Below are 23,005 nucleotides of genomic sequence, written 5' to 3'. Positions count from 1 at the left end.
TATATAACCCCCAAACATAAGATGTGCCCCCTACCGAGACCTCACCTCTATATAACCCCCAAACATAAGCTGTGCCCCCTACCGAGACCTCACCTCTATATAACCCCCAAACACAAGCTGTGCCCCCTACCGAGACCTCACCTCTATATAACCCCCAAACATAAGATGTGCCCCCTACCGAGACCTCACCTCTATATAACCCCCAAACACAAGCTGTGCCCCCTACCGAGACCTCACCTCTATATAACCCCCAAACATAACCTGTGCCCCCTACCAAGACCTCACCTCTATATAACCCCCAAACATAACCTGTGCCCCCTACCGAGACCTCACCTCTATATAACCCCCAAACATAACCTGTGCCCCCTACCGAGACCTCACCTCTATATAACCCCCAAACATAAGATGTGTCCCCTACCGAGACCTCACCTCTATATAACCCCCAAACACAAGCTGTGCCCCCTACCGAGACCTCACCTCTATATAACCCCCAAACATAAGCTGTGCCCCCTACCGAGACCTCACCTCTATATAACCCCCAAACATAACCTGTGCCCCCTACCGAGACCTCACCTCTATATAACCCCCAAACACAAGCTGTGCCCCCTACCGAGACCTCACCTCTATATAGCCCCCAAACATAACCTACCCCCTACCGAGACCTCACCTCTATATAACCCCCAAACACAAGCTGTGCCCCCTACCGAGACCTCACCTCTATATAACCCCCAAACATAAGCTGTGCCCCCTACCGAGACCTCACCTCTATATAACCCCCAAACACAAGCTGTGCCCCCTACCGAGACCTCACCTCTATATAACCCCCAAACATAACCTGTGCCCCCTACCGAGACCTCACCTCTATATAACCCCCAAACATAAGCTGTGCCCCCTACCGAGACCTCACCTCTATATAACCCCCAAACATAACCTGTGCCCCCTACCGAGACCTCACCTCTATATAACCCCCAAACACAAGCTATGCCCCCTACCGAGACCTCACCTCTATATAACCCCCAAACATAACCTGTGCCCCCTACCAAGACCTCACCTCTATATAACCCCCAAACACAAGCTGTGCCCCCTACCGAGACCTCACCACTATATAACCCCCAAACATAAGATGTGCCCCCTACCGAGACCTCACCTCTATATAACCCCCAAACATAAGATGTGCCCCCTACCGAGACCTCACCTCTATATAACCCCCAAACACAAGCTATGCCCCCTACCGAGACCTCACCTCTATATAACCCCCAAACACAAGCTGTGCCCCCTACCGAGACCTCACCTCTATATAACCCCCAAACACAAGCTATGCCCCCTACCGAGACCTCACCTCTATATAACCCCCAAACATAACCTGTGCCCCCTACCGAGACCTCACCTCTATATAACCCCCAAACACAAGCTGTGCCCCCTACCGAGACCTCACCTCTATATAACCCCCAAACATAAGCTGTGCCCCCTACCGAGACCTCACCTCTATATAACCCCCAAACATAAGCTGTGCCCCCTACCGAGACCTCTCCTCTATATAACCCCCAAACATAACCTGTGCCCCCTACCGAGACCTCACCTCTATATAACCCCCAAACATAAGATGTGCCCCCTACCGAGACCTCACCACTATATAACCCCCAAACATAAGATGTGCCCCCTACCGAGACCTCACCTCTATATAACCCCCAAACATAAGATGTGCCCCCTACCGAGACCTCACCTCTATATAACCCCCAAACATAAGCTGTGCCCCCTACCGAGACCTCACCTCTATATAACCCCCAAACATAAGCCGTGCCCCCTACCGAGACCTCACCTCTATATAACCCCCAAACATAAGCTGTGCCCCCTACCGAGACCTCACCTCTATATAACCCCCAAACATAAGCTGTGCCCCCTACCGAGACCTCACCTCTATATAACCCCCAAACATAAGCCGTGCCCCCTACCGAGACCTCACCTCTATATAACCCCAAACATAACCTGTGCCCCCTACCGAGACCTCACCTCTATATAACCCCCAAACATAACCTGTGCCCCCTACCGAGACCTCACCTCTATATAACCCCCAAACATAAGCCGTGCCCCCTACCGAGACCTCACCTCTATATAACCCCCAAACATAACCTGTGCCCCCTACCAAGACCTCACCTCTATATAACCCCCAAACATAAGATGTGCCCCCTACCGAGACCTCACCTCTATATAACCCCCAAACATAAGCTGTGCCCCCTACCGAGACCTCACCTCTATATAACCCCCAAACATAAGCTGTGCCCCCTACCGAGACCTCACCTCTATATAACCCCCAAACATAACCTACCCCCTACCGAGACCTCACCTCTATATAACCCCCAAACATAAGCCGTGCCCCCTACCGAGACCTCACCTCTATATAACCCCCAAACATAAGATGTGCCCCCTACCGAGACCTCACCTCTATATAACCCCCAAACATAAGCTGTGCCCCCTACCGAGACCTCACCTCTATATAACCCCCAAACATAACCTGTGCCCCCTACCGAGACCTCACCTCTATATAACCCCCAAACACAAGCTGTGCCCCCTACCGAGACCTCACCTCTATATAACCCCCAAACATAACCTGTGCCCCCTACCGAGACCTCACCTCTATATAACCCCCAAACATAACCTACCCCCTACCGAGACCTCACCTCTATATAACCCCCAAACATAAGCCGTGCCCCCTACCGAGACCTCACCTCTATATAACCCCCAAACATAAGCTGTGCCCCCTACCGAGACCTCACCTCTATATAACCCCCAAACATAAGCTGTGCCCCCTACCGAGACCTCACCTCTATATAACCCCCAAACACAAGCTGTGCCCCCTACCGAGACCTCACCTCTATATAACCCCCAAACATAACCTACCCCCTACCGAGACCTCACCTCTATATAACCCCCAAACACAAGCTGTGCCCCCTACCGAGACCTCACCTCTATATAACCCCCAAACACAAGCTGTGCCCCCTACCGAGACCTTACCTCTATATAACCCCCAAATATAACCTGTGCCCCCTACCGAGACCTCACCTCTATATAACACCCAAACATAAGATGTGCCCCCTACCGAGACCTCACCTCTATATAACCCCCAAACACAAGCTGTGCCCCCTACCGAGACCTCACCTCTATATAACCCCCAAACATAAGATGTGCCCCCTACCGAGACCTCACCTCTATATAACCCCCAAACATAACCTGTGCCCCCTACCGAGACCTCACCTCTATATAACCCCCAAACATAAGATGTGCCCCCTACCGAGACCTCACCTCTATATAACCCCCAAACATAAGCTGTGCCCCCTACCGAGACCTCACCTCTATATAACCCCCAAACATAAGATGTGCCCCCTACCGAGACCTCACCTCTATATAACCCCCAAACATAAGATGTGCCCCCTACCGAGACCTCACCTCTATATAACCCCCAAACATAAGCTGTGCCCCCTACCGAGACCTCACCTCTATATAACCCCCAAACATAAGCTGTGCCCCCTACCGAGACCTCACCTCTATATAACCCCCAAACATAACCTGTGCCCCCTACCGAGACCTCACCTCTACATAACCCCCAAACACAAGCTGTGCCCCCTACCGAGACCTCACCTCTATATAACCCCCAAACATAACCTGTGCCCCCTACCGAGACCTCACCTCTATATAACCCCCAAACACAAGCTGTGCCCCCTACCGAGACCTCACCTCTATATAACCCCCAAACATAACCTGTGCCCCCTACCGAGACCTCACCTCTATATAACCCCCAAACATAAGATGTGCCCCCTACCGAGACCTCACCTCTATATAACCCCCAAACATAACCTGTGCCCCCTACCGAGACCTCACCTCTATATAACCCCCAAACACAAGCTGTGCCCCCTACCGAGACCTCACCTCTATACAACCCCCAAACATAAGCTGTGCCCCCTACCGAGACCTCACCTCTATATAACCCCCAAACATAACCTGTGCCCCCTACCGAGACCTCACCTCTATATAACCCCCAAACATAAGCTGTGCCCCCTACCGAGACCTCACCTCTATATAACCCCCAAACATAACCTGTGCCCCCTACCGAGACCTCACCTCTATATAACCCCCAAACATAAGCTGTGCCCCCTACCGAGACCTCACCTCTATATAACCCCCAAACATAACCTACCCCCTACCGAGACCTCACCTCTATATAACCCCCAAACATAACCTGTGCCCCCTACCGAGACCTCACCTCTATATAACCCCCAAACACAAGCTGTGCCCCCTACCGAGACCTCACCTCTATATAACCCCCAAACACAAGCTGTGCCCCCTACCGAGACCTCACCTCTATATAACCCCCAAACACAAGCTGTGCCCCCTACCGAGACCTCACCTCTATATAACCCCCAAACATAAGATGTGCCCCCTACCGAGACCTCACCTCTATATAACCCCCAAACATAACCTGTGCCCCCTACCGAGACCTCACCTCTATATAACCCCCAAACATAAGATGTGCCCCCTACCAAGACCTCACCTCTATATAACCCCCAAACACAAGCTGTGCCCCCTACCGAGACCTCACCTCTATATAACCCCCAAACACAAGATGTGCCCCCTACCGAGACCTCACCTCTATATAACCCCCAAACATAACCTGTGCCCCCTACCGAGACCTCACCTCTATATAACCCCCAAACATAAGCTGTGCCCCCTACCGAGACCTCACCTCTATATAACCCCCAAACATAAGCTGTGCCCCCTACCGAGACCTCACCTCTATATAACCCCCAAACATAAGATGTGCCCCCTACCGAGACCTCACCTCTATATAACCCCCAAACACAAGCTGTGCCCCCTACCGAGACCTCACCTCTATATAACCCCCAAACATAACCTGTGCCCCGTACCGAGACCTCACCTCTATATAACCCCCAAACATAAGCTGTGCCCCCTACCGAGACCTCTCCTCTATATAACCCCCAAACACAAGCTGTGCCCCCTACCGAGACCTCACCTCTATATAACCCCCAAACACAAGCTGTGCCCCCTACCGAGACCTCACCTCTATATAACCCCCAAACATAACCTGTGCCCCCTACCGAGACCTCACCTCTATATAACCCCCAAACATAAGATGTGCCCCCTACCGAGACCTCACCTCTATATAACCCCCAAACACAAGCTGTGCCCCCTACCGAGACCTCACCTCTATATAACCCCCAAACATAAGATGTGCCCCCTACCGAGACCCCACCTCTATATAACCCCCAAACATAAGATGTGCCCCCTACCGAGACCCCACCTCTATATAACCCCCAAACATAACCTGTGCCCCCTACCGATACCTCACCTCTATATAACCCCCAAACATAAGCTGTGCCCCCTACCGAGACCTCACCTCTATATAACCCCCAAACACAAGCTGTGCCCCCTACCGAGACCTCACCTCTATATAACCACCAAACATAAGATGTGCCCCCTACCGAGACCTCACCTCTATATAACCCCCAAACATAACCTGCGCCCCCTACCGAGACCTCACCTCTATATAACCCCCAAACATAAGCTGTGCCCCCTACCGAGACCTCACCTCTATATAACCCCCAAACACAAGCTGTGCCCCCTACCGAGACCTCACCTCTATATAACCCCCAAACATAAGATGTGCCCCCTACCGAGACCTCACCTCTATATAACCCCCAAACACAAGCTGTGCCCCCTACCGAGACCTCACCTCTATATAACCCCCAAACACAAGCTGTGCCCCCTACCGAGACCCCACCTCTATATAACCCCCAAACACAAGCTGTGCCCCCTACCGAGACCTCACCTCTATATAACCCCCAAACATAAGCTGTGCCCCCTACCGAGACCTCACCTCTATATAACCCCCAAACACAAGCTGTGCCCCCTACCGAGACCTCACCTCTATATAACCCCCAAACACAAGCTGTGCCCCCTACCGAGACCTCACCTCTATATAACCCCCAAACATAAGCTGTGCCCCCTACCGAGACCTCACCTCTATATAACCCCCAAACATAAGATGTGCCCCCTACCGAGACCTCACCTCTATATAACCCCCAAACACAAGCTGCGCCCCCTACCGAGACCTCACCTCTATATAACCCCCAAACATAAGCCGTGCCCCCTACCAAGACCTCACCTCTATATAACCCCCAAACATAAGCTGTGCCCCCTACCGAGACCTCACCTCTATATAACCCCCAAACATAACCTGTGCCCCCTACCGAGACCTCACCTCTATATAACCCCCAAACATAACCTGTGCCCCCTACCGAGACCTCACCTCTATATAACCCCCAAACACAAGCTGTGCCCCCTACCGAGACCTCACCTCTATATAACCCCCAAACACAAGCTGTGCCCCCTACCGAGACCTCACCTCTATATAACCCCCAAACATAAGCTGTGCCCCCTACCGAGACCTCACCTCTATATAACCCCCAAACATAAGCTGTGCCCCCTACCGAGACCTCACCACTATATAACCCCCAAACATAAGATGTGCCCCCTACCGAGACCCCACCTCTATATAACCCCCAAACATAAGCCGTGCCCCCTACCGAGACCTCACCTCTATATAACCCCCAAACATAAGCTGTGCCCCCTACCGAGACCTCACCTCTATATAACCCCCAAACACAAGCTGTGCCCCCTACCGAGACCTCACCTCTATATAACCCCCAAACATAACCTGTGCCCCCTACCGAGACCTCACCTCTACATGGCCCCCAAACACAAGCTGTGCCCCCTACCGAGACCTCACCTCTATATAACCCCCAAACATAAGCCGTGCCCCCTACCAAGACCTCACCTCTATATAACCCCCAAACATAACCTGTGCCCCCTACCGAGACCTCACCTCTATATAACCCCCAAACATAACCTGTGCCCCCTACCGAGACCTCACCTCTATATAACCCCCAAACACAAGCTGTGCCCCCTACCGAGACCTCACCTCTATATAACCCCCAAACACAAGCTGTGCCCCCTACCGAGACCTCACCTCTATATAACCCCCAAACATAACCTGTGCCCCCTACCGAGACCTCACCTCTATATAACCCCCAAACATAAGCTGTGCCCCCTACCGAGACCTCACCTCTATATAACCCCCAAACATAAGCTGTGCCCCCTACCGAGACCTCACCTCTATATAACCCCCAAACATAAGCCGTGCCCCCTACCGAGACCTCACCTCTATATAACCCCCAAACATAAGCTGTGCCCCCTACCGAGACCTCACCTCTATATAACCCCCAAACATAAGATGTGCCCCCTACCGAGACCTCACCTCTATATAACCCCCAAACAAAAGCTGTGCCCCCTACCGAGACCTCACCTCTATATAACCCCCAAACAAAAGCTGTGCCCCCTACCGAGACCTCACCTCTATATAACCCCCAAACACAAGCTGTGCCCCCTACCGAGACCTCACCTCTATATAACCCCCAAACATAAGCTGTGCCCCCTACCGAGACCTCACCTCTATATAACCCCCAAACACAAGCTGTGCCCCCTACCGAGACCTCACCTCTATATAACCCCCAAACATAACCTGTGCCCCCTACCGAGACCTCACCTCTATATAACCCCCAAACATAAGCTGTGCCCCCTACCGAGACCTCACCTCTATATAACCCCCAAACATAACCTGTGCCCCCTACCGAGACCTCACCTCTATATAACCCCCAAACATAACCTGTGCCCCCTACCGAGACCTCACCTCTATATAACCCCCAAACATAACCTGTGCCCCCTACCGAGACCTCACCTCTATATAACCCCCAAACACAAGCTGTGCCCCCTACCAAGACCTCACCTCTATATAACCCCCAAACACAAGCTGTGCCCCCTACCGAGACCTCACCTCTATATAACCCCCAAACATAACCTGTGCCCCCTACCGAGACCTCACCTCTATATAACCCCCAAACACAAGCTGTGCCCCCTACCGAGACCTCACCTCTATATAACCCCCAAACATAACCTGTGCCCCCTACCGAGACCTCACCTCTATATAACCCCCAAACATAACCTGTGCCCCCTACCGAGACCTCACCTCTATATAACCCCCAAACATAACCTGTGCCCCCTACCGAGACCTCACCTCTATATAACCCCCAAACATAAGCTGTGCCCCCTACCGAGACCTCACCTCTATATAACCCCCAAACACAAGATGTGCCCCCTACCGAGACCTCACCTCTATATAACCCCCAAACACAAGCTGTGCCCCCTACCGAGACCTCACCTCTATATAACCCCCAAACATAAGATGTGCCCCCTACCGAGACCTCACCTCTATATAACCCCCAAACATAAGATGTGCCCCCTACCGAGACCTCACCTCTATATAACCCCCAAACACAAGCTGTGCCCCCTACCAAGACCTCACCTCTATATAACCCCCAAACACAAGCTGTGCCCCCTACCGAGACCTCACCTCTATATAACCCCCAAACATAAGATGTGCCCCCTACCGAGACCTCACCTCTATATAACCCCCAAACACAAGCTGTGCCCCCTACCGAGACCTCACCACTATATAACCCCCAAACATAAGCTGTGCCCCCTACCGAGACCTCACCTCTATATAACCCCCAAACATAACCTGTGCCCCCTACCGAGACCTCACCTCTATATAACCCCCAAACACAAGCTGTGCCCCCTACCGAGACCTCACCTCTATATAACCCCCAAACATAAGCTGTGCCCCCTACCGAGACCTCACCTCTATATAACCCCCAAACATAACCTGTGCCCCCTACCGAGACCTCACCTCTATATAACCCCCAAACACAAGCTGTGCCCCCTACCGAGACCTCACCTCTATATAACCCCCAAACACAAGCTGTGCCCCTACCGAGACCTCACCTCTATATAACCCCCAAACACAAGATGTGCCCCCTACCGAGACCTCACCTCTATATAACCCCCAAACATAAGATGTGCCCCCTACCGAGACCTCACCTCTATATAACCCCCAAACACAAGCTGTGCCCCCTACCGAGACCTCACCTCTATATAACCCCCAAACATAACCTGTGCCCCCTACCGAGACCTCACCTCTATATAACCCCCAAACATAACCTGCGCCCCCTACCGAGACCTCACCTCTATATAACCCCCAAACATAAGATGTGCCCCCTACCGAGACCTCACCTCTATATAACCCCCAAACACAAGCTGTGCCCCCTACCGAGACCTCACCTCTATATAACCCCCAAACATAAGCTGTGCCCCCTACCGAGACCTCACCTCTATATAACCCCAAACATAACCTGTGCCCCCTACCGAGACCTCTCCTCTATATAACCCCCAAACATAACCTGTGCCCCCTACCGAGACCTCACCTCTATATAACCCCCAAACACAAGCTGTGCCCCCTACCGAGACCTCACCTCTATATAACCCCCAAACATAAGATGTGCCCCCTACCGAGACCTCACCTCTATATAACCCCCAAACATAAGATGTGCCCCCTACCGAGACCTCACCTCTATATAACCCCCAAACATAAGCTGTGCCCCCTACCGAGACCTCACCTCTATATAACCCCCAAACACAAGCTGTGCCCCCTACCGAGACCTCACCTCTATATAACCCCCAAACATAAGATGTGCCCCCTACCGAGACCTCACCTCTATATAACCCCCAAACATAACCTGTGCCCCCTACCGAGACCTCACCTCTATATAACCCCCAAACATAACCTGTGCCCCCTACCGAGACCTCACCTCTATATAACCCCCAAACATAACCTGTGCCCCCTACCGAGACCTCACCTCTATATAACCCCCAAACATAACCTGTGCCCCCTACCGAGACCTCACCTCTATATAACCCCCAAACATAAGATGTGTCCCCTACCGAGACCTCACCTCTATATAACCCCCAAACACAAGCTGTGCCCCCTACCGAGACCTCACCTCTATATAACCCCCAAACATAAGCTGTGCCCCCTACCGAGACCTCACCTCTATATAACCCCCAAACATAACCTGTGCCCCCTACCGAGACCTCACCTCTATATAACCCCCAAACACAAGCTGTGCCCCCTACCGAGACCTCACCTCTATATAGCCCCCAAACATAACCTACCCCCTACCGAGACCTCACCTCTATATAACCCCCAAACACAAGCTGTGCCCCCTACCGAGACCTCACCTCTATATAACCCCCAAACATAAGCTGTGCCCCCTACCGAGACCTCACCTCTATATAACCCCCAAACACAAGCTGTGCCCCCTACCGAGACCTCACCTCTATATAACCCCCAAACATAACCTGTGCCCCCTACCGAGACCTCACCTCTATATAACCCCCAAACATAAGATGTGCCCCCTACCGAGACCTCACCTCTATATAACCCCCAAACATAACCTGTGCCCCCTACCGAGACCTCACCTCTATATAACCCCCAAACATAACCTGTGCCCCCTACCGAGACCTCACCTCTATATAACCCCCAAACATAAGCTGTGCCCCCTACCGAGACCTCACCTCTATATAACCCCCAAACATAAGCTGTGCCCCCTACCGAGACCTCACCTCTATATAACCCCCAAACATAACCTGTGCCCCCTACCGAGACCTCACCTCTATATAACCCCCAAACATAACCTGTGCCCCCTACCGAGACCTCACCTCTATATAACCCCCAAACATAAGCTGTGCCCCCTACCGAGACCTCACCTCTATATAACCCCCAAACATAACCTGTGCCCCCTACCGAGACCTCACCTCTATATAACCCCCAAACACAAGCTATGCCCCCTACCGAGACCTCACCTCTATATAACCCCCAAACATAACCTGTGCCCCCTACCAAGACCTCACCTCTATATAACCCCCAAACACAAGCTGTGCCCCCTACCGAGACCTCACCACTATATAACCCCCAAACATAAGATGTGCCCCCTACCGAGACCTCACCTCTATATAACCCCCAAACATAAGATGTGCCCCCTACCGAGACCTCACCTCTATATAACCCCCAAACACAAGCTATGCCCCCTACCGAGACCTCACCTCTATATAACCCCCAAACATAACCTGTGCCCCCTACCAAGACCTCACCTCTATATAACCCCCAAACACAAGCTGTGCCCCCTACCGAGACCTCACCTCTATATAACCCCCAAACATAACCTGTGCCCCCTACCGAGACCTCACCTCTATATAACCCCCAAACATAAGATGTGCCCCCTACCGAGACCTCACCTCTACATGGCCCCCAAACATAACCTGTGCCCCCTACCGAGACCTCACCTCTATATAACCCCCAAACACAAGCTGTGCCCCCTACCGAGACCTCACCTCTATATAACCCCCAAACACAAGCTATGCCCCCTACCGAGACCTCACCTCTATATAACCCCCAAACATAACCTGTGCCCCCTACCAAGACCTCACCTCTATATAACCCCCAAACACAAGCTGTGCCCCCTACCGAGACCTCACCTCTATATAACCCCCAAACATAACCTGTGCCCCCTACCGAGACCTCACCTCTATATAACCCCCAAACACAAGCTGTGCCCCCTACCGAGACCTCACCTCTATATAGCCCCCAAACATAACCTGTGCCCCCTACCGAGACCTCACCTCTATATAACCCCCAAACATAAGCCGTGCCCCCTACCAAGACCTCACCTCTATATAACCCCCAAACATAAGCAGTGCCCCCTACCGAGACCTCACCTCTATATAACCCCCAAACATAAGCTGTGCCCCCTACCGAGACCTCACCTCTATATAACCCCCAAACATAAGCTGTGCCCCCTACCGAGACCTCACCTCTATATAACCCCCAAACATAAGCCGTGCCCCCTACCGAGACCTCACCTCTATATAACCCCAAACATAACCTGTGCCCCCTACCGAGACCTCACCTCTATATAACCCCCAAACATAACCTGTGCCCCCTACCGAGACCTCACCTCTATATAACCCCCAAACATAAGCCGTGCCCCCTACCGAGACCTCACCTCTATATAACCCCCAAACATAACCTGTGCCCCCTACCAAGACCTCACCTCTATATAACCCCCAAACATAAGATGTGCCCCCTACCGAGACCTCACCTCTATATAACCCCCAAACATAAGCTGTGCCCCCTACCGAGACCTCACCTCTATATAACCCCCAAACATAAGCTGTGCCCCCTACCGAGACCTCACCTCTATATAACCCCCAAACATAACCTACCCCCTACCGAGACCTCACCTCTATATAACCCCCAAACATAAGCCGTGCCCCCTACCGAGACCTCACCTCTATATAACCCCCAAACATAAGATGTGCCCCCTACCGAGACCTCACCTCTATATAACCCCCAAACATAAGCTGTGCCCCCTACCGAGACCTCACCTCTATATAACCCCCAAACATAACCTGTGCCCCCTACCGAGACCTCACCTCTATATAACCCCCAAACACAAGCTGTGCCCCCTACCGAGACCTCACCTCTATATAACCCCCAAACATAACCTGTGCCCCCTACCGAGACCTCACCTCTATATAACCCCCAAACATAACCTACCCCCTACCGAGACCTCACCTCTATATAACCCCCAAACATAAGCCGTGCCCCCTACCGAGACCTCACCTCTATATAACCCCCAAACATAAGCTGTGCCCCCTACCGAGACCTCACCTCTATATAACCCCCAAACATAAGCTGTGCCCCCTACCGAGACCTCACCTCTATATAACCCCCAAACACAAGCTGTGCCCCCTACCGAGACCTCACCTCTATATAACCCCCAAACACAAGCTGTGCCCCCTACCGAGACCTTACCTCTATATAACCCCCAAATATAACCTGTGCCCCCTACCGAGACCTCACCTCTATATAACACCCAAACATAAGATGTGCCCCCTACCGAGACCTCACCTCTATATAACCCCCAAACATAAGCTGTGCCCCCTACCGAGACCTCACCTCTATATAACCCCCAAACATAACCTGTGCCCCCTACCGAGACCTCACCTCTATATAACCCCCAAACATAAGATGTGCCCCCTACCGAGACCTCACCTCTATATAACCCCCAAACATAAGCTGTGCCCCCTACCGAGACCTCACCTCTATATAACCCCCAAACATAAGCTGTGCCCCCTACCGAGACCTCACCTCTATATAACCCCCAAACATAAGATGTGCCCCCTACCGAGACCTCACCTCTATATAACCCCCAAACATAACCTGTGCCCCCTACCGAGACCTCACCTCTATATAACCCCCAAACACAAGCTGTGCCCCCTACCGAGACCTCACCTCTATATAACCCCCAAACATAAGATGTGCCGCCTACCGAGACCTCACCTCTATATAACCCCCAAACATAACCTGTGCCCCCTACCGAGACCTCACCTCTATATAACCCCCAAACATAACCTGTGCCCCCTACCGAGACCTCACCTCTATATAACCCCCAAACACAAGCTGTGCCCCCTACCGAGACCTCACCTCTATATAACCCCCAAACATAAGATGTGCCCCCTACCGAGACCTCTCCTCTATATAACCCCCAAACATAAGATGTGCCCCCTACCGAGACCTCACCTCTATATAACCCCCAAACATAAGCTGTGCCCCCTACCGAGACCTCACCTCTATACAACCCCCAAACATAAGCTGTGCCCCCTACCGAGACCTCACCTCTATATAACCCCCAAACATAACCTGTGCCCCCTACCGAGACCTCACCTCTATATAACCCCCAAACATAAGCTGTGCCCCCTACCGAGACCTCACCTCTATATAACCCCAAACATAACCTGTGCCCCCTACCGAGACCTCACCTCTATATAACCCCCAAACATAACCTGTGCCCCCTACCGAGACCTCACCTCTATATAACCCCCAAACATAAGATGTGCCCCCTACCGAGACCTCACCTCTATATAACCCCCAAACATAACCTGTGCCCCCTACCGAGACCTCACCTCTATATAACCCCCAAACATAACCTGTGCCCCCTACCGAGACCTCACCTCTATATAACCCCCAAACATAACCTGTGCCCCCTACCGAGACCTCACCTCTATATAACCCCCAAACATAACCTACCCCCTACCGAGACCTCACCTCTATATAACCCCCAAACATAACCTGTGCCCCCTACCGAGACCTCACCTCTATATAACCCCCAAACACAAGCTGTGCCCCCTACCGAGACCTCACCTCTATATAACCCCCAAACACAAGCTGTGCCCCCTACCGAGACCTCACCTCTATATAACCCCCAAACATAAGATGTGCCCCCTACCGAGACCTCACCTCTATATAACCCCCAAACATAACCTGTGCCCCCTACCGAGACCTCACCTCTATATAACCCCCAAACATAAGATGTGCCCCCTACCAAGACCTCACCTCTATATAACCCCCAAACACAAGCTGTGCCCCCTACCGAGACCTCACCTCTATATAACCCCCAAACACAAGATGTGCCCCCTACCGAGACCTCACCTCTATATAACCCCCAAACATAAGCTGTGCCCCCTACCGAGACCTCACCTCTATATAACCCCCAAACATAAGCTGTGCCCCCTACCGAGACCTCACCTCTATATAACCCCCAAACATAAGATGTGCCCCCTACCGAGACCTCACCTCTATATAACCCCCAAACACAAGCTGTGCCCCCTACCGAGACCTCACCTCTATATAACCCCCAAACATAACCTGTGCCCCGTACCGAGACCTCACCTCTATATAACCCCCAAACACAAGCTGTGCCCCCTACCGAGACCTCACCTCTATATAACCCCCAAACACAAGCTGTGCCCCCTACCGAGACCTCACCTCTATATAACCCCCAAACACAAGCTGTGCCCCCTACCGAGACCTCACCTCTATATAACCCCCAAACATAACCTGTGCCCCCTACCGAGACCTCACCTCTATATAACCCCCAAACATAAGATGTGCCCCCTACCGAGACCTCACCTCTATATAACCCCCAAACACAAGCTGTGCCCCCTACCGAGACCTCACCTCTATATAACCCCCAAACATAAGATGTGCCCCCTACCGAGACCCCACCTCTATATAACCCCCAAACATAAGATGTGCCCCCTACCGAGACCCCACCTCTATATAACCCCCAAACATAACCTGTGCCCCCTACCGATACCTCACCTCTATATAACCCCCAAACATAAGCTGTGCCCCCTACCGAGACCTCACCTCTATATAACCCCCAAACACAAGCTGTGCCCCCTACCGAGACCTCACCTCTATATAACCCCCAAACACAAGCTGTGCCCCCTACCGAGACCTCACCTCTATATAACCACCAAACATAAGATGTGCCCCCTACCGAGACCTCACCTCTATATAACCCCCAAACATAAGATGTGCCCCCTACCGAGACCTCACCTCTATATAACCCCCAAACATAACCTGTGCCCCCTACCGAGACCTCACCTCTATATAACCCCCAAACATAACCTGCGCCCCCTACCGAGACCTCACCTCTATATAACCCCCAAACATAAGCTGTGCCCCCTACCGAGACCTCACCTCTATATAACCCCCAAACACAAGCTGTGCCCCCTACCGAGACCTCACCTCTATATAACCCCCAAACATAAGATGTGCCCCCTACCGAGACCTCACCTCTATATAACCCCCAAACACAAGCTGTGCCCCCTACCGAGACCTCACCTCTATATAACCCCCAAACACAAGCTGTGCCCCCTACCGAGACCCCACCTCTATATAACCCCCAAACACAAGCTGTGCCCCCTACCGAGACCTCACCTCTATATAACCCCCAAACATAAGCTGTGCCCCCTACCGAGACCTCACCTCTATATAACCCCCAAACACAAGCTGTGCCCCCTACCGAGACCTCACCTCTATATAACCCCCAAACACAAGCTGTGCCCCCTACCGAGACCTCACCTCTATATAACCCCCAAACATAAGCTGTGCCCCCTACCGAGACCTCACCTCTATATAACCCCCAAACATAAGATGTGCCCCCTACCGAGACCTCACCTCTATATAACCCCCAAACACAAGCTGCGCCCCCTACCGAGACCTCACCTCTATATAACCCCCAAACATAAGCCGTGCCCCCTACCAAGACCTCACCTCTATATAACCCCCAAACATAAGCTGTGCCCCCTACCGAGACCTCACCTCTATATAACCCCCAAACATAACCTGTGCCCCCTACCGAGACCTCACCTCTATATAACCCCCAAACATAACCTGTGCCCCCTACCGAGACCTCACCTCTATATAACCCCCAAACACAAGCTGTGCCCCCTACCGAGACCTCACCTCTATATAACCCCCAAACACAAGCTGTGCCCCCTACCGAGACCTCACCTCTATATAACCCCCAAACATAAGCTGTGCCCCCTACCGAGACCTCACCTCTATATAACCCCCAAACATAAGCTGTGCCCCCTACCGAGACCTCACCTCTATATAACCCCCAAACACAAGCTGTGCCCCCTACCGAGACCTCACCACTATATAACCCCCAAACATAAGATGTGCCCCCTACCGAGACCCCACCTCTATATAACCCCCAAATATAAGCCGTGCCCCCTACCGAGACCTCACCTCTATATAACCCCCAAACATAAGCTGTGCCCCCTACCGAGACCTCACCTCTATATAACCCCCAAACATAAGATGTGCCCCCTACCGAGACCTCACCTCTATATAACCCCCAAACATAACCTACCCCCTACCGAGACCTCACCTCTATATAACCCCCAAACATAAGCTGTGCCCCCTACCGAGACCTCACCTCTATATAACCCCCAAACACAAGCTGTGCCCCCTACCGAGACCTCACCTCTATATAACCCCCAAACATAAGCTGTGCCCCCTACCGAGACCTCACCTCTATATAACCCCCAAACACAAGCTGTGCCCCCTACCGAGACCTCACCTCTATATAACCCCCAAACACAAGCTGTGCCCCCTACCGAGACCTCACCTCTATATAACCCCCAAACATAAGCTGTGCCCCCTACCGAGACCTCACCTCTATATAACCCCCAAACATAAGATGTGCCCCCTACCGAGACCCCACCTCTATATAACCCCCAAACATAAGCCGTGCCCCCTACCGAGACCTCACCTCTATATAACCCCCAAACACAAGCTGTGCCCCCTACCGAGACCTCACCTCTATATAACCCCCAAACATAACCTGTGCCCCCTACCGAGACCTCACCTCTATATAACCCCCAAACATAAGCTGTGCCCCCTACCGAGACCTCACCTCTATATAACCCCCAAACATAAGATGTGCCCCCTACCGAGACCTCACCTCTATATAACCCCCAAACATAACCTACCCCCTACCGAGACCTCACCTCTATATAACCCCCAAACACAAGCTGTGCCCCCTACCGAGACCTCACCTCTATATAACCCCCAAACATAACCTGTGCCCCCTACCGAGACCTCACCTCTACATGGCCCCCAAACACAAGCTGTGCCCCCTACCGAGACCTCACCTCTATATAACCCCCAAACATAAGCCGTGCCCCCTACCAAGACCTCACCTCTATATAACCCCCCAACATAACCTGTGCCCCCTACCGAGACCTCACCTCTATATAACCCCCAAACATAAGCTGTGCCCCCTACCGAGACTTCACCTCTATATAACCCCCAAACATAACCTGTGCCCCCTACCGAGACCTCACCTCTATATAACCCCCAAACAAAAGCTGTGCCCCCTACCGAGACCTCACCTCTATATAACCCCCAAACACAAGCTGTGCCCCCTACCGAGACCTCACCTCTACATGGCCCCCAAACATAACCTGTGCCCCCTACCGAGACCTCTCCTCTATATAACCCCCAAACACAAGCTGTGCCCCCTACCGAGACCTCACCTCTATATAACCCCCAAACATAAGCTGTGCCCCCTACCGAGACCTCACCTCTATATAACCCCCAAACATAAGCTGTGCCCCCTACCGAGACCTCACCTCTATATAACCCCCAAACATAACCTGTGCCCCCTACCGAGACCTCACCTCTATATAACCCCCAAACATAAGCTGTGCCCCCTACCGAGACCTCACCTCTATATAACCCCCAAACATAACCTGTGCCCCCTACCGAGACCTCACCTCTATATAACCCCCAAACATAACCTGTGCCCCCTACCGAGACCTCACCTCTATATAACCCCCAAACATAAGCTGTGCCCCCTACCGAGACCTCACCTCTATATAACCCCCAAACATAACCTGTGCCCCCTACCGAGACCTCACCTCTATATAACCCCCAAACATAAGCTGTGCCCCCTACCGAGACCTCACCTCTATATAACCCCCAAACATAACCTGTGCCCCCTACCGAGACCTCACCTCTATATAACCCCCAAACATAACCTGTGCCCCCTACCGAGACCTCACCTCTATATAACCCCCAAACATAACCTGTGCCCCCTACCGAGACCTCACCTCTATATAACCCCCAAACACAAGCTGTGCCCCCTACCAAGACCTCACCTCTATATAACCCCCAAACACAAGCTGTGCCCCCTACCGAGACCTCACCTCTATATAACCCCCAAACATAACCTGTGCCCCCTACCGAGACCTCACCTCTATATAACCCCCAAACACAAGCTGTGCCCCCTACCGAGACCTCACCTCTATATAACCCCCAAACATAACCTGTGCCCCCTACCGAGACCTCACCTCTATATAACCCCCAAACATAAGCTGTGCCTCCTACCGAGACCTCACCTCTATATAACCCCCAAACACAAGATGTGCCCCCTACCGAGACCTCACCTCTATATAACCCCCAAACACAAGATGTGCCCCCTACCGAGACCTCACCTCTATATAACCCCCAAACATAAGCTGTGCCCCCTACCGAGACCTCACCTCTATATAACCCCCAAACACAAGCTGTGCCCCCTACCGAGACCTCACCTCTATATAACCCCCAAACATAAGATGTGCCCCCTACCGAGACCTCACCTCTATATAACCCCCAAACATAAGATGTGCCCCCTACCGAGACCTCACCTCTATATAACCCCCAAACACAAGCTGTGCCCCCTACCGAGACCTCACCTCTATATAACCCCCAAACACAAGCTGTGCCCCCTACCAAGACCTCACCTCTATATAACCCCCAAACACAAGCTGTGCCCCCTACCGAGACCTCACCTCTATATAACCCCCAAACATAAGATGTGCCCCCTACCGAGACCTCACCTCTATATAACCCCCAAACACAAGCTGTGCCCCCTACCGAGACCTCACCACTATATAACCCCCAAACATAAGCTGTGCCCCCTACCGAGACCTCACCTCTATATAACCCCCAAACATAACCTGTGCCCCCTACCGAGACCTCACCTCTATATAACCCCCAAACACAAGCTGTGCCCCCTACCGAGACCTCACCTCTATATAACCCCCAAACATAAGCTGTGCCCCCTACCGAGACCTCACCTCTATATAACCCCCAAACATAACCTGTGCCCCCTACCGAGACCTCACCTCTATATAACCCCCAAACACAAGCTGTGCCCCCTACCGAGACCTCACCTCTATATAACCCCCAAACACAAGCTGTGCCCCTACCGAGACCTCACCTCTATATAACCCCCAAACACAAGATGTGCCCCCTACCGAGACCTCACCTCTATATAACCCCCAAACATAAGATGTGCCCCCTACCGAGACCTCACCTCTATATAACCCCCAAACACAAGCTGTGCCCCCTACCGAGACCTCACCTCTATATAACCCCAAACACAAGCTATGCCCCCTACCGAGACCTCACCTCTATATAACCCCCAAACACAAGCTGTGCCCCCTACCGAAACCTCACCTCTATATAACCCCCAAACATAAGATGTGCCCCCTACCGAGACCTCACCTCTATATAACCCCCAAACATAACCTGTGCCCCCTACCGAGACCTCACCTCTATATAACCCCCAAACACAAGCTGTGCCCCCTACCGAGACCTCACCTCTATATAACCCCCAAACATAAGCTGTGCCCCCTACCGAGACCTCACCTCTATATAACCCCCAAACACAAGCTGTGCCCCCTACCGAGACCTCACCTCTATATAACCCCCAAACATAAGCTGTGCCCCCTACCGAGACCTCACCTCTATATAACCCCCAAACACAAGCTATGCCCCCTACCGAGACCTCACCTCTATATAACCCCCAAACATAACCTGTGCCCCCTACCGAGACCTCACCTCTATATAACCCCCAAACATAACCTGTGCCCCCTACCGAGACCTCACCTCTATATAACCCCCAAACACAAGCTGTGCCCCCTACCGAGACCTCACCTCTATATAACCCCCAAACACAAGCTGTGCCCCCTACCGAGACCTCACCTCTATATAACCCCCAAACATAACCTGTGCCCCCTACCGAGACCTCACCTCTATATAACCCCCAAACATAAGCCGTGCCCCCTACCGAGACCTCACCTCTATATAACCCCCAAACATAAGCTGTGCCCCCTACCGAGACCTCACCTCTATATAACCCCCAAACATAAGCTGTGCCCCCTACCGAGACCTCACCTCTATATAACCCCCAAACATAAGCTGTGCCCCCTACCGAGACCTCACCTCTATATAACCCCCAAACATAACCTGTGCCCCCTACCGAGACCTCACCTCTATATAACCCCCAAACACAAGCTGTGCCCCCTACCGAGACCTCACCTCTATATAACCCCCAAACATAAGCTGTGCCCCCTACCGAGACCTCACCTCTATATAACCCCCAAACACAAGCTGTGCCCCCTACCGAGACCTCACCTCTATATAACCCCCAAACATAAGCTGTGCCCCCTACCGAGACCTCACCTCTATATAACCCCCAAACATAAGCTGTGCCCCCTACCGAGACCTCTCCTCTATATAACCCCCAAACATAACCTGTGCCCCCTACCGAGACCTCACCTCTATATAACCCCCAAACACAAGCTGTGCCCCCTACCGAGACCTCACCTCTATATAACCCCCAAACACAAGCTGTGCCCCCTACCAAGACCTCACCTCTATATAACCCCCAAACATAACCTGTGCCCCCTACCGAGACCTCACCTCTATATAACCCCCAAACATAACCTGTGCCCCCTACCGAGACCTCACCTCTATATAACCCCCAAACACAAGCTGTGCCCCCTACCGAGACCTCACATCTATATAACCCCCAAACACAAGATGTGCCCCCTACCGAGACCTCACCTCTATATAACCCCCAAACATAACCTGTGCCCCCTACCGAGACCTCACCTCTATATAACCCCCAAACACAAGCTGTGCCCCCTACCGAGACCTCACCTCTATATAACCCCCAAACACAAGCTGTGCCCCCTACCGAGACCTCACCTCTATATAACCCCCAAACACAAGATGTGCCCCCTACCGAGACCTCACCTCTATATAACCCCCAAACATAAGATGTGCCCCCTACCGAGACCTCACCTCTATATAACCCCCAAACATAAGCCGTGCCCCCTACCGAGACCTCACCTCTATATAACCCCCAAACACAAGCTGTGCCCCCTACCGAGACCTCACCTCTATATAACCCCCAAACATAAGATGTGCCCCCTACCGAGACCTCACCTCTATATAACCCCCAAACATAAGATGTGCCCCCTACCGAGACCTCACCTCTATATAACCCCCAAACACAAGCTGTGCCCCCTACCGAGACCTCACCTCTATATAACCCCCAAACATAAGCTGTGCCCCCTACCGAGACCCCACCTCTATATAACCCCCAAACATAAGATGTGCCCCCTACCGAGACCTCACCTCTATATAACCCCCAAACATAAGATGTGCCCCCTACCGAGACCTCACCTCTATATAACCCCCAAACATAACCTGTGCCCCCTACCGAGAGCTCACCTCTATATAACCCCCAAACATAACCTGTGCCCCCTACCGAGACCTCACCTCTATATAACCCCCAAACATAAGCTGTGCCCCCTACCGAGACCTCACCTCTATATAACCCCCAAACATAAGCTGTGCCCCCTACCGAGACCTCACCTCTATATAACCCCCAAACACAAGCTATGCCCCCTACCGAGACCTCACCTCTATATAACCCCCAAACACAAGCCGTGCCCCCTACCGAGACCTCACCTCTATATAACCCCCAAACATAACCTACCCCCTACCGAGACCTCACCTCTACATGGCCCCCACATAAGCTGTGCCCCCTGTGTGTTGCTTTCTGCCCGCTGTTACTCTATAGAACCCCCACTTAAGCTGCGGGCACTCCTAGTCCCCCCCCACACTTCTGTTAGGGAGCCCCCCACCTAAGTTGTCCCTCCTTCTAGGCCACACTTACCTCTTAAAAGCTTCACCAAGTATAATCGACCTATGAAGTCCTCCCCTTACTCTGTGCCTCTTATGTCCCTTTCCAGATTCACTTGTATAAAATGTCCCTGAGAATGCGGCACTCGAGTCCCTGCGCCCCCCACCTACGAAGGAAAGAGGGTCACATCCTGAATGTTCATTACCTGCTCTGTGATCTTCCAGGAATGAGAGGAACGTGCTCGTCCTTCCAGATTTCCTGCAGCTTCTTCAATGACAATATCAGGACAGGAAACCGTCAGATGCCGTCTAAAGTAGAAAAGCAACAAAGACAATAAGAAAACTGAGAAGAATATGGATGGGCCATCTAAGGGATATGAAGAAAAGAAGCAGAGGGGCCGGCAGGGCCCTAAAATCTCCCCTCTTCTCCTGACACTGAAGGAGCAGCTGCTCCCCCGGGTCTGCACCTCTGCAAGGAGAACAACCTGAGAACCCGAGGAATGGGGGGCAATGCTACAATTACCTCTCCCTCTCCCCCATTATCAAGTCATGAACCCAGCTCAGACTCCAGGGTACCACCCTACGGAAAAGTCCTGGCGTCAGTCTGGAAACGGCTTTGAGGAACCTCCTAATCTCAGC

General features: G+C 52.3%; 1 protein-coding gene across 2 annotated transcripts in view; it reads right to left on the bottom strand.

Moving 5' to 3' along the window:
* The window catches only part of SLC52A2 (solute carrier family 52 member 2), a 96,839-nt gene that overhangs the window by 53,056 nt on the left and 20,778 nt on the right, over positions 1-23,005 (bottom strand). For both annotated transcript variants that reach the window (XM_075847642.1, XM_075847641.1), the window contains one exon: positions 22,573-22,675. The gene's annotated coding sequence lies outside the window, so the exon portion shown is untranslated. The remainder of the gene's footprint in view (positions 1-22,572; positions 22,676-23,005) is intronic.

The sequence above is a fragment of the Rhinoderma darwinii genome, assembly GCF_050947455.1.
Source record: "Rhinoderma darwinii isolate aRhiDar2 chromosome 5 unlocalized genomic scaffold, aRhiDar2.hap1 SUPER_5_unloc_53, whole genome shotgun sequence".
Lineage (NCBI taxonomy): Eukaryota > Metazoa > Chordata > Amphibia > Anura > Rhinodermatidae > Rhinoderma > Rhinoderma darwinii.
The sequence above is the reverse complement of the archived record's forward strand: the minus strand, read 5'-3'. Positions and strand labels throughout refer to the sequence as shown.